General features: G+C 47.0%; 1 long non-coding RNA gene across 1 annotated transcript; it reads right to left on the reverse strand.

The window, feature by feature from the left end:
* Positions 1-10,984: 10,984 nt before the first annotated feature.
* Positions 10,985-13,417, reverse strand: LOC120401748. Its single transcript, XR_005596699.1, has 2 exons — positions 12,272-13,417; positions 10,985-11,557 (listed from the first exon to the last, which is right to left on the reverse strand). It is a non-coding gene; the product is annotated as an uncharacterized LOC120401748 (long non-coding RNA).
* Between the last annotated feature and the right edge of the window lie 688 nt (positions 13,418-14,105).

Raw genomic sequence — 14,105 nt, forward strand, 5'->3', positions numbered from 1 at the left:
CTGAAATTCGACGGCATTTCGGCGGCGACGCCTCTGGATGATGCTGCTTGCCACTGACAAGCGACGTCATCCAGAGGCAGCGGATGCTCGACCGCCGCCACGGTCCTTCATCTGGCGCCCACCAGACCAAAAGGTTGGGGACCACTGGGGTAGACTATTCTATCTGATATTCTTTTGCATATTCAAACAATTTTAAGGCTTGCCTACATGATGAAATAGACAAGAACAGCTACTGAAAAATAAACTATTCTGCAATAGCTATTCCAGAATAGCTCCATGTATCGATATGCTATTCTGGAATAAAAGTCAGTCACTTTAGACAAAAGGTTTACCAGTATAGTTATTATAATGTAGATCAGGCCTTAATCCTGGTCTACATATAAAAGTTAGGTCAATATAGTAATGGTGCTCAGGGCTATGAAAAATTCACCTCCCCCCACCCCCGAGTGTTGTAGCTATTCCAACCTAACCTCTGCAGCTAGATCAGCATTTCTCAAACTTCATTGCACCACAACCCCCTTCTGACAACAAACATTACTACATGACTCCATCAGGGAGGAAGAAGAGGGGGCAGAGCCCGAGCCCTGCTGCCCCAGGCTAAAGCCCTCAGGCTTCGGCTTCAACCCAAGGCCCCAGCAAGTCTAACACTGGCTCTGGTGACCCCATTAAAATGGGGTCACAACCCACTTTGGGGTCCTGACCCACAGTTTGATAACCACTGAGCTAGGTCAATGGAAGAGTGCTTCCATCAACCTAGCTACTATCACTCAGAGAGATGGCATTCCTCCAGCTAAGAAAAAAACACTTCCCTCCCTATAGGAAACATCTACACCATGGCACTACAGCAGCATAGCTACTGCACCACAGTTGTGCCGCTGTAGCACCCACAGGGTAGGAGTGGCCTTAGAGCCAGAGATGAAATAAACTGCTGCTAATGGACACTCCAGACACATTATAAGCATTGTCCTAGCAGAAATAGTTCACTTTAATGCCCTAATAAAGCTATATGAATTAGTCACCTTTTGTGTCTCATAATTGTATCCCATGAAAATATTTGAATAGGGCCAAACACAATAGAAATAAAAACAAAATCTCTGGAGAATTTATACAGTAATTCCACAAAATTAGAGTGGGTCGGGGTTCTGTCATGGATTTCTACTGTCTATGGTGATCAAATTGTGCTCAGTCCTGAAAACACAGGAACAGTTCTATTGACTTCAGTGGGACTACTTGAATGAGTAAAATTACTCCTGTAAGCAAATATTTACAGAACTAGGTATATATAGGAATATTGTGATCATGTGTATTATACAGGCAGGAGGCAAATGAGTAACCAGTGCACGTACACGTTTTAAATTGATTGTTAAACTTTTGCAGTGTTGAAATACAAATCTAATAATCCATCTTGGATTAAAGGTTGGTAACCCACAGAGATTAAACACTTCTTCCAGTTTTATTTTAAGTGCACCATGATTTACTATCACTGATGGGATGCCTATATAAATATGCCTAAAAATGGTTTTGTTTACAGTATATGTTAGCCATTTTAATTTTTTTCTTGCTGTTCAGGGTTTGCAGTTTGTTAAACTGTGTGTGGCTGGTTATTAAACTATATAATGAAATCAACACTTTATTTTGCCTGCTGTATAAATGATCCAGTGGTACCAAAGTATCAGCTGGCATTGGTGTTTGTTTCATCTGAGTCTCTAAAGATGCATTGGTAGTTTGCACTGAATCAACCAAAGAAACTGAAAGTATAATTTAGAGGAAGGATGGTCATGTAGCTAAGCTGCAGTTTGGATCAACTTGCCTAGAAAACACATACAGAGAAAACAGAAGAGGGGAGTGTGGCAGCCAGAATAATGTGAGGGTTAATGTCCATCATCTGAGGGGTGCATAGTCTGTTACTAGATCAAATGCACCCCTAACAGGTAGTAGCCTCATGCTCCCACCTCCCATCTCGTTTGATGGCCAGTGCTCTTTCTCAGTGATAGAATACCGGGTCTCTCATTGCTGCAACTACCATCTTAGGTATAGTATTGGCTGTTCCAACCTCTGAAAAGTTTTGTGACAGCATGCTCCCAGTCCAACTGTGGAGGCATCCATTTGTAATATAAAACAGGAGTCAAAAGTCCCGACACCATAGCTCAGGTTGTTGACCGAGGATATCCTTCATTAGGCAAAGGCCCTGTTATACTCAGTTATCCACTGGACTGCTTGGGGTACACTGGCCTTCACGAGGTTTGTCAATGGTGCTGCATGTGTCATGAAGTGGGGCACAACATTTTGGTAATAACTGGCTAGACTCAGGAAAGCCTGTACCTGTTTTTTGGTGTGAACTGGGGATCTTCCTTCCTGTGTAATCTTGCAGTGGTTGAACCCAGCCAACTCCCTACGAGACACTGGATTTCCTGCATCCCAAACATACCTTTTTTTTGGATTAGCAGTGAATCCTGCCTCCTTCAGTGATTGCAACACAGAGGCCAGGTGTAGCAGATACAACTGCCAAATTGTACAATATCATCCAAATAGTCTGCTGCGAACTGGCTATGGTGGCATAGGACATAATCCATAAGTATATGGAATGTGGCTGAGGCCCTGTGCAATCCAAAGGGCATGGCTGTAAATTGAAAAACCCCAAGATGTGTAGCAAGTGCTGTCTTTCCTTTGGAATCTGGGTCCGGGGGTATTTGCCAGTGCCCTTTTGTTAAATCAAATGTGGTTATAGGTTTAGCCTTCCCAAGATGGCCAATGAGTTCATTAATGCATAGCATTGGGTAGGCATCAAATTGTGATACCAAGTTAAGCCTCTTGAAGTCCACACAAAAATCGAGTGGCCCCCATCAGGTTTGGGATCCAGAACCACCAGGCAATACCAGAGGCTCTTGCACTCCACAATGATTCCAAGGTCTAACATGGCTTGTACCTCCTGTTCCATAGTTATGTGGAGTGGCTCAGGAACATAAGTCTCATGTTCCTGGGTTTACTTCTGGGCTGGTTTGGATTTGTTGTTTCATAAGATGGTGTTCTCCATCCACCAAGGGTGAACACATGTCATAATAGGTCAGTAAGTTCCTTGCTTGCTAGCGTAAGAGAGGAGAAAGATTTTTTTTATTGGCACATTTTCAGTGCTTGCTGGCTCTCGTATTTGGGGACTCAGATCCTCAGGGAGGTCCCTAGGAATCTCTTAATAAGCTTTCTTGAGCTCACCACAGTTTTATCATATTTTTGTGGAAGATTTGCTAATACCCAACTTAACTAGGTGAACTTAAAAGCCGAAAGGTTTTGTCTCACCATACGTTTATAGCAATCTGTACTGGCTGAAAAGCCTCCCAGCCAGGACTCTCTCCCCCCACACGTTTAGTTCTTTAAGAGTTGTTGACGTCATGAACACAGATGAAGGAGGAAAGTGAAATCAAGTGTTTTCCTCCCTTTTTATAACTCAATTTCTTGTGCTAGAAATATCCTTTCTGAGTCATGGTGACAAAACAGTCTCTTGTGGATGTGCAGCTTAAACCATCCCTGTGATGGAATGTAAATTTTTTGTTTATCTCTGCCCCCTGCAGGAAAATGGCTGCTTAAGCAGGTGATAGCCCTTTAGCACCTAACTCAGGTCAATAATGTTCAGCAGATTATGACTTTGCAAATGATACCTCACAAGGCATACTTTGTACAAAGTATATCATAACCTTATAAAATGGTGAATATGGGAAGAGGCTGTCACACATGGTATGTTGGGGAAGAGTCAACACAGCTTTTGTAAAGAGAAATTATGCCTCACCAATCCATTACAATTCTCTGAGGGGATCAACAATCATGTGGACAAGGGTGATCCCACTGATCTAGTGTACTGGACTTTCAGAAAACCAGTGACTAGGTCCCACACCAAAGGCTGTTAAGCAAAGTAAACTGTCCTGGGATAAGAGGGAAGTTCCTTTCATGGATCAGTAACTGGTTAAAAGATAGGAAACAAAGGACAGGAATAAATAGTCAGTTTTCACAGTGGAGAGAAGTAAATACCAGGGTCCCCCAAGGATCTGTACTGGGACCAATGCTGTTCAACTTTTCCATAAATGATCTGGAAAAGGGGGTAAACAGTGAGGTGGCAACATTTGCAGATGATACAAAACTACTCAAGATAGGTAAGTCCCAAGCAGACTGCAAAGAGCCACAAAACGAACTCACAAAACTGGGTGACTGAGCAACAAAATGGCAGATGAAATTCAATGTTGATAAATGCAAAGTAATGCACATTGGAAAACATAATCCCAACTATACATACAAAATGATATGGTCTAAATTAGCTGTTACCACTCGAGAAAGATCTTGGAGTCATTGTGGATAGTTCTCTGAAAACATCTGTTCAATGTACAGCAGCAGTCAAAAAAGCTAACAAAATGGTAGGGATCATTAGAAAAGGGATAGATATTAAGACAGAAAATATCATAATGCTATTGTATAAATCCCTGGTATGCCCACACCTTGAGTACTGGATGCAGTTCTGTTCACCCCACCTCAAAGAATGTATATTAAAATTGGAAAAAATACAGAGAAGGATAACAATAATAGGGGTATGGAAAAGCTTCCATAAAAGGAAAGATTAAAAGGACGGGGACTGTTCACCTTAGAAAAGAGATGACTAAGGGGGAATATGATAGAGGTCTATAAAATCATGACTGTTGTGGAGAAAGTGAATAGGGAAGTATTATTTATCCCTTCACATAACAGAAGAACTATGGGTCACTCAATAAATTAATAGGCAGCAGGTTTAAAACAAACATAAGGAAGTACTTCTTCACAAAATGCAGTCAACCTGTGGAACTTGTTGCTAGGGGATGTTGTGAAGGCCAAAAATATAACTGGGTTAAAAAAGAATTAGATACGTTCATGGAGGATAGGTCCATCAATGGCTATTAGCCAAGATGGTCAGGGATCCAACTCTATGCTCTGGGTGTCCCTAAACCTCTGACTGTCAGAAGCTGGGATTGGACAATAAGGGATAGATCACTCGAATTGCCCTCATCTGTTCATTTCCTCTGAAGTATCTGGTACCAGCCAGTCATAAGACAAAAAGAACAAGAGTACTTGTGGCACCTAAGAGGCTAACAAATTTATTTCAGCATGAGCTTCCGTGAGCTACAGCTCACTTCTTCGGATGCATAGAATGGAACACACAGACGGGAGATATTTATACATACATCTGTGTGTTCCATTCTATGTATCCGAAGAAGTGAGCTGTAGCTCACGGAAGCTCATGCTGAAATAAATGTGTTAGTCTCTAAGGTGCCACAAGTACTCCTGTTCTTTTTGCGGATACAGACTAACATGGCTGCTACTCTGAAACCTGTCATAAGACAGGATACTGGGTTAGATGGACCACTGGTCTGACCCAGCATGGCCATTCTTATGTGTATGTCTCTCCAAGGGTGTTATCTCCTCATTGTTTCTGAGCCAAATCAGAAGGTCAATATCAGGAAAAAGGTTGTCCTGAGCTGGTTTTGTTGAGCTGCCAGCTGGTTTGTCAGCCACCAGGCCTTCTCAGCTAATGGTCACTGTTTCGAAGTCTTCTTGGTTCGCGATGAGTCTTCACAAAGTTCAGACATGGCAAATGGAAAGATGTCAGACAATCAGGCTGGAGCAGTATCTGGATTCTCTGGGTCAGGGGTAGCCAAGCTGTGGCTCTTCAGAGGTTAATGTGCGGCTCCTTGCATAGGTGCTGACTCCGAGGCTGGAGCTACAGATGCTAACTTTCCAATGTGCTCTGGTGTGCTCACTGCTCAACCTCCTGCTCTGTCCCAGGTCCTGCCACCACTCCACCCCTTTCCCCAAGGCCCCTGCCTCTTCCCCCGAGCCTGGCATGCCCTCGCTCCTCCCCACTCCCCACCAGCACCGCCTCCTGCACACTGCAAAAGAGCTGATTGCAGCGGGTAGGAGGCGTGGGGAGGGAGTGGGAGGCGCTGATTGGCAGGGCTGCCAGTGGGCGGGAGGCGCTGGAGAGTTGGAGGGTGGTAGCAGATGGGGGGCTGCTGACATATTACTGTGGCTCTTTGGCAATGTTCATTGGTAAATTCTGGCTCCATCTCAGGCTCAGGTTGGCTGCCCCTGGGTGATGCAGCAGTAATGAGGAGAATGTTGCCAATACCTTCCGATTACCACTTCCCATGGCAAGTTGGGGGTTACGCCAACACGAAGTGTTCTGGCCTGGTTCCCTATATTCAAATGCACCCAGGCTGTAAGGTACCTATGAGTGTCCCTGTGGACAACGGTCACTTGCACTAGGTCATTGTCTCACAACTCTTCCAGATCCAGTAACGTCTCCCTGACCAAGGTCTGGGAGCACCCAGAGCCTATTAGTCCTGTCATCATTTGGCCCCCCAAGTACCATGGGAGCTACACATTCCCAGCAACAGCTTCATCTGTTTGGCCAGAGACCCCACCGTTCTACACAACCACACTATGTGAAATCACACTCCATGACAAGGTGCGAGTGTCTGACATGCCCCAGCTTCCCACAGTGGAAAGAAATGATTGGGGAGGCCCCTTGGCCAGTTCCTTGCCCTGCTTCTGGGAGAGACTTTGTGCACTTCCCATCTCATGGTTCTTGCGGTGGTGTTTTGGGGCACCTTCTGGGTCCACTGGAAGGGTAGCCCTGCTAGCTCTTTTCTGGTTGACTCTTCAGGAGGCTGGGGCTGGGTTTCACCAAACCTGGGATGTTCATTCTGGCTGAACCGTCCTGTTGCCATAAAGTCCTCAGTGAGCTAGACAGCAACTGTCAGTGTGCTGGGGTTGTGTTCACATACCCAGGTTTGAATGGTGGTTGGCAAAATATCTAGGTACTGTTTGAGTGCCACTGACTCCAGAATCTCAACCGGAGAGTAGGCTGCTGGCAGGACCCAGTGGGTGGCCTGAAAGGTGCCAACTTTCTAATGTGCTGGGGGGGTGCTCCCCCCAGCTCTGCCCCAGGCTCCACCCCTTCCCCCAAGGCCCCACCCTGCCTCTTCCCACCCCACCTCTTCCTGACCCCTCCCCTGAGCAGTCCCACCCTTGCTCCTTCCCTGCAGAGCCTCCTGCATGCTGAGGAACAGCTGATTGGGGTGAGCAGGAGGCGTGGTGGGGGGGAGAGACACTGATTGGTGGGGCCCTTTGGTGGATGGGAGGTGCTGGGGAGGGGGGAGATGGCTGCCAGCCCTGGAGCATCCACAGAATCGGCACCTATGAGTGACCCAGTCCTTTAGCCACTGAACCATAGCCTGGGGTCATGCCCCTGGTTCTGTCCAGAATTGATGCTGGTATGTCTCAAGTAATATCACTAGTTGGTCAAGAACAGTGGCTTTCAGAGCATCATAGTTCTTTGCAACTTCATTATCTAGATCCTGGTAGACCACTTGGGCTTCCCCAGTCAAAAGGGGGCTACTCACGTGACCCACATGGTCTTCTCCCATGGAGTGGCATGGATTACCTGCTCAAACATAAGAAGATACTCCTCAGTGTCATCAGCGGGTCCCAGTTTGGAAAGGGCAATACCTGGGGATGACAAAGTCACTTCAGAGTTGAAGCAGCCACTGACCTGTTCCAGCATTGCCTCCTGAAACTGCTGCTGCTGTTGCTACTGCAATAGTTCAAGCACCGCTACTGCTGTTGCTGGGTGGCTTGCTGCCCTTCCAGGAAAAGCCACTGCACCTCTGCCTGGGCCTGCTGCTGAGCTAGAAGTCGTATTTTCTCTTCCATGGTTCCCCTTTACAGAAAAAGAGGGAGTCGACTCCACTTCTGGTACTAAGTTGTAGCAGGCAGGGCTGCTCTGCAGTGCCCCCTTCTGTGCCACAAATGGAATTGCAGCCGCTCCCTGCCTTAGGCCATCTCTACACTACAAAATTAAGTCGACCTAAATTATGTTGACATATGGCCGCTGCAGTAATTAAATCGCTTTTGTATGTCCACACTATGCTCCTTGTGTCAGCAGTGCACATCCTCACTACCAGCACTTGCATCAATGCAGAGAGCAGTACACCGTGGGTAACTATCCCACTGCACAACTCACCACCATCTAGTGCAAGGGTGTTTTGGGAAAGGTTTGCAATGCCCCATGGGGGCAAACAAGTTGCCCAGGGGTGACTGGGAACCTTGGTTCAACATCCCATGGTGCAGTTTTCTCCATCCCATGGAGAAAACTCTATTGGCATCCAATTACCTTGTCAAAAGCCCCACAAACCTGCATGTCTACCTGTAAACGGGTTGACTCACCCCTGCGGCGCCTCCTGCTGGTTGCTCTCCAAAGTTAGGCCAGTCCAGCCCTGGAGCACCCTCTGCAGGCTGGTGATCCACCTGTTCGTAGGCCCCCGTGTCCCTCCCTGGACCCGGTGCCCTTTTACCTGGGGTGCTGCCCCCTAGCAGTACCCCTTTCTCTTGGGGTCTCCCTTTCTGTCTCAGGGAACCCCCACCCTCTATCCCTACCTTGCCTCAGTATTTGGCTACTGCCAGTCATTGTCTAGCCCCGCACTCTGGGGCAGACTGCAGTATCAGCCTACTCATTACAGGCAAAGTTGGGTTTGGACCTGCTGCCTTGGCCTACCCCTAGGTTGCCCCCCTGCAACCCCCAGTACCTATTGCCCTGTGCTAGGCCGCAGCCTGGGGCTTTCTAGGCTGGAGCTTCCCCAGCTCCTCAGCCCTGCTTCACTCAGGTATCCAGTCTCAAGCTCCTAAGCAGCCAGGCCCATCTCTCTATAGCCAGAGAGAGACTGTCTGGCTCCTGGCTTCCCTGCCTTGTTATAAGGCCCTGTTGCTCTGTTTGGGGCGTGGCCCCCAGCTGCAGCCACTTCCCCAATCAGCCTAGCCTGAAGGCTGTCTTCTCAAGCCCTGCCAGGCCACTTTTTAAACCCCTTCAGGCAGGAGCAGGGTAGGAGCAGGATCTACCCTGCTACACTACCATCTCTGTGAGAAGCATGGATCCTACACTGCTCTTCAGTATTGTGATGAGCGTTATGAACACAACGTGCCTGATCCTGCAGTATTTCCAGAGTTGTGAGATGGAATATGATGATTCCTTGCAGGCTGCCTTGCTGTGCACCATGGAAAGAAACAATTCAATGTTGGTATTGATGGAGCAGCTGCAGACAGTGAAGTGCTGGTTCTGGGCCTGAGGAAAAAGTACTGACTGATGGGATCACATCATTATGCAGGTATGGGATGACGAGCAGTGGCTGCAGAACTTTTGGATGTGGAAGGCCATATTCCTGGAACTGCGTGTGTAGCTCAATGCAACTCACCAGCACAGCAACACCAAATTGAGAGCTGCACTGACGGTAGAGAAGCAAGTGGCAATTGCTGTGTGGAAGTGTTGGAAAATCATAGTGCTAATGAAGCCTTTTTGCATTAGGCCTGAGTGAACCAAAGTTATGCTATGCTTGCCCAAACCGTGTTGGAAAGCTTACAGAACTCATTAGACTGAAGGCCGTGTATCTACCTAAGTCAGCTATTTAAACTTATCAGTTTTTTTGGCTCCCCAGTATATGTTGGGCTCCCCAAGTAGCAGCCAGCTTTACACATGTATGCCAAAGTATCTATAGTACAAAGGGTCAACGGATGTATCTTGTGTCCCCTTCAGAATGACAAATGTATCCTTAACAGCTGTATGTCTCTTGTAGCCCCCACAAAATGATATATGTATCCTGCATATCCAATTATCCCCTAACAGATGCATGTACAGCTTCTACAGGTCAACCAAATGACGTAAAACAAATGTAGGCTTTGTTGTTTTTTGTTTATAGCTTCTACAGGTCAACCAAATGGCGTAAACAAATGTAAGCTAAGTTGTTTGTTTGATAAGGTAGGCCCATCTGGCCATGTAAGGTGTGTCTCTTTCTCTGGCACTAGCCGAGAGGAGCACCCGCTCAGCTGACCGATCAATAAAGGGTGTGGTACTTGTCTTCCTGTCTCCGTGCCTCCTTGGTGTAATTAGGTAAGCTCCGGGGGGAAAACGAGCCCTTTTGGCTAACAGAAGCTTGATCAGCCAGGAATCGGTTTGGAGTTGGGAAATCCACTGTGGGGGTTGCTGTGATGCAAGTGCACAGGGCCATTAATCATGGCCTGCTACAAAAGCCTGTGGCTCTGGGCAATGTGTGGGAAATAGTGAATGGTTTTGCAGCAGTGAGGTTCCCTAACTGTGGGGAGGGACAGATGGCATGCATGTCCCTATTTTGGCACCAGACTACCATGCCATGAAGTACATCAACAGAAAGGGCTACTTTTCTATGGTATTGCAAGCGCAGGTGGCTCATTGGAGTTGCTTCACTAACATCAATGCATGATGGTCAGGGAAGGTGCATGACACATGCATTTTTAAGAACACAGGCCTGTACAGAAAGCTGCAAGCAGGGGCTTTTTTCCAGACCAGAGGATTATCAATGGGCATGTTGAAATGCCAATAGTGATCTTGGGAGACCCAGCCTACCCCTTACTCCCATGGCTTGTGAAGCTGTACACTGGCCACCTCCACAACAGCAACGAGCACTTCAACAACAGGCTAGGCAGGTACAGAATGACAGTTGAATGTGCCTTTGGCGTTTGAAAGGCTGCTGGTGCTGTCTACTCATGAGTTTAGACCTCAGTGGAAAAAATATCCTCATGGTCATAGCTGCCTGCTGTGCACTTCATAATAGCTGTGTGACAAAGGGGGAGAGGTTTCCGCAGGGGTGGAGGTGGAATGACTGTCTGCTGATTTTGAGCAGCCAAATATAAGAAGAACTCAACAGGTAGGAGGGGGCACTATATGGCTCAGGAAGGCGTTGAAGGACCATTTTAACAATGAGCCATTGTAATGTGTGTTGCTGTAGTGTGCTGTGCCTGGCATTGTTTTTTTGCACCCCAATATGAACCTTGTAATGAGTGCTGTGTGTGTGGTAATATAACATTGCAAATACATCTACTACTATTAGCTGTGAATGATGTCAGCCCCAGCCACCATACCTTGTGAACTAATAAAGATTAATTAAGTTTCCATAAATAGACTTTTATTCTGAACCCAGGCAAACAGACACATTTAAAACTGAACGAAACTTTAAAAACCCAGGGGAAAGAACCTTTGAAGGGGAAAGAACAGTCATTTCCCTTTCACAAACATATACACCAACTGTCTCACAGGTCAGTGTATGTGCATCTGTGATAGTCTGTACTCTCCCACCAAGTGGAACAGAAGAGGTAATGCACTGACCTTGGCAGTGGTCGGGGGTCGTGTAAGTAAGTGCTGGAATGCAGTTCTGTATGGGCTGCAGGGAAGGCAAGCACAGATCTGTTGAGCCTGAAGGTCAATCAGAGACTGCAGCATGTCTGTTTACTCCCTGAGAAGCACTATCATCTCTTGCTGCCTGTTTCTCCTGACCTCACTATCCCTGTCCATTGTGTCCTTGGGCATCATCCTCCAAGCCCTCTGCTTGGTATCTGAAACACCAGGCTTGCAGGATCTCCTGGAACATGTCTTCCCTTGTCCACTTCTTTCTCCACCTTATCTGGCTGAGCTGCTCTGCTGATGTGGACAGAGAGACCCTTACGGCCACATTTGCAGCTGCAAAAGAAACAATTGACAGAGATACTGTTGTGAGTCCATGCACTCCCCTTGATCCACGCAAGTCACAAGCACTACATTCTCACATCTGCTTGGGATTCAGAGGCACAGAGGCATTCCCAGCCATGGTGAGTATGGCCCAGAGGAGTATGGGTGGGCACCTGAGACAATAAAGGAGGGGAGCTCTCGGACATGAGTATGCGGTTAAGGCAATTGAACTGAATACTGGCACCGTTGTCCACAGGAAGTGCTGACTTTAGCTGGTATCTCACTCCTGAGGGTAACGAAGGCTGACATGGAACAGCTCCTGCACGCGTCCAGCTGCAGACTGGGTCCGTATGTTGCTAGTCAGTGTGCTGCAATCATGCCTGCTGAAGTAATTGCATAGTTGCGTGGGAAAGTGTCCTACTGCAGCAGAAGAAATAAGGCAGCCCTCCCCAGAAATCTTCGGCAGGGGATTACAGACAACCTCCAGGAAAGCTTCCTTGAGACCTCTGTGGAGGATTCACAGGCCATCCCGGTCCATGTAAACAAACTAATCTGCAGAGCTCCCTCTGCCTAACTGTTAAGAAGCAGATAACAACTCTACCTCTATTGGTTATTTCACTACTTCTTGCAGCATGATTAAAAAAGAATAAATGAACAGATGTGTCCCTGCAATATCAAAACAAACTGCATACCTACCAGAGGTTCCTATCCCTGCATCAGGCTCACCTGTGCTGGACTGCTGGGAGTGGCTTGACTGCTCAGGAGTCAAAAAGAGGTCCTGGCTCACAGCACCATTGGATCCCCCGGTCGCCAGTCCCTCATTCTCCTCCTCCTTTTCCTCATCCAAAACCTCATCCTCAGGGTTCACTATGATGGCCTGTGACTCCAGCTCCCCAGAAGTATCAACAGGGCCTTGAGGGGGGTCACCACCAAGGATGGCATGCAGCTCCTTGTAGAAGCAGCATATCTGCTACTCCGCACCAGAGTGGCTGTTTGCCTTTCTTGGCTTCTAGTACGCCTGCCGCAGCAACTTGACTTTCACATGGCACTGCTACGTGTCCCTCTTGTAGCCCTGCTCCCCCATGCCCCGAACAATCTGCTCCTAGATGTAGATGTCTCTACAGCTGGATTGGAGCTGTGCCTCCATAGACTCTTCTCCCCACAGACCCAGGAGATCCACCACCTCCTGTGTACTCCAGGCAGGAGCGCATTTGCAGTGTGGAGCCAGCATGGTCAGCTGGGCAATTGCTAGGTGAGCTCTCCATGCCGAACAAACAGGAAATCGAATTTAAAATTCCCAGGGCTTTAAAGGGGTGGGGTGTTTTCCTGTGTACCTGACCGCCAGGCAGCAGAGTTCTAAACAGTGACCAGAGCAGTCATGGTGGGGCATCATGGGACACCTTCCGGAGACCACTGAAGTTGACATAAATAATGCAGCATCTACACTGACACTGTTCGACCTAACTATGTCAAACTAAGTGCCATGCCTCTCATGCAGGTGGTTATTAAGTCGGCGTAGTGAGCAAGTTACATCGGCAGGAGCAATATTGTAGTGTTGATGCTTTCGCAGTTAGGTCAACATAAGCTGCCTTGCATCAACCTAATTCTATAGTGTAGACCAGACCTTAGTTTGCAAAGTTTGGCCACCCACTTAGGGAAGGGTGGCCTGTGCTGTAAGCTTGGCATCAATCTCTAAACAAAAATAGTGACTCAGGATTCAGCTGTCTGCACCTGTGAACAAAGAAAAAAAAAACTCTTAAAAATGCAAGCACTTAGGGCCAGGCCTGGTTCTGAGGCATGCCTCCCCTGTCCCAGTCTAAGCCAGCTCTGCCCTCAAGCGAATGCAAGCAAACCTTCTCAACTGGTCTGCTAGTTCTTCCTCTTGGCCCTTCTAGGCCACTGGAGCAGTGGTTCTTCCAGGGGGTACATCAACTCATCTAGATATTTGCCTAGTTTTACAACAGGCTACATAAAAAAGTCAGTACAAACTAAAATTGCATACAGACTTGTTTATACTGTTCTATATATTATACACTTAAATGTAATTACAATGTTTATATTCAAATTGATTTCTTTTATAATTATATGGTAAAATGAGACAGGAAGCAATTTTTCAGTAATCGTGTGTGATGACACTTTTCTATTTTAATGTCTGATTTTGTAACCAAGTAGTTTTTAAGTGAGGTGAAACATGGGGGTACGCAAGACAAATCAGACTCCTGAAATGAGTACAGTAGTCTGGAAAAGTTGAGAGGCACTGCTCTGGAGGACTGTCTTGTTGGTCATCTGGTCTGGGTGGATTTTCCTTGGAGTGCAGATGCCTCCATCAGGGGGCAGAGTAGGCCTGATAGACCTCATCACAGGGAGTCAGTGGCATCTAAGAGAGATGGCACACCTGAGGATCAAGCCCATTGAAAAGGGGATATGACATTGCTATACATCTCTTAAAATATGACTGCAGCCATCCAAAGGTGATGCTGCTAGCAGACACTGTGCCTGAATATTCATAGAACAAAGTAGGCCTTAGTTTTTATCATTGTGATACAAATGACTATTCATT

The sequence above is a fragment of the Mauremys reevesii genome, linkage group 3 (assembly GCF_016161935.1).
Source record: "Mauremys reevesii isolate NIE-2019 linkage group 3, ASM1616193v1, whole genome shotgun sequence".
Taxonomy (NCBI): Eukaryota; Metazoa; Chordata; order Testudines; family Geoemydidae; genus Mauremys; species Mauremys reevesii.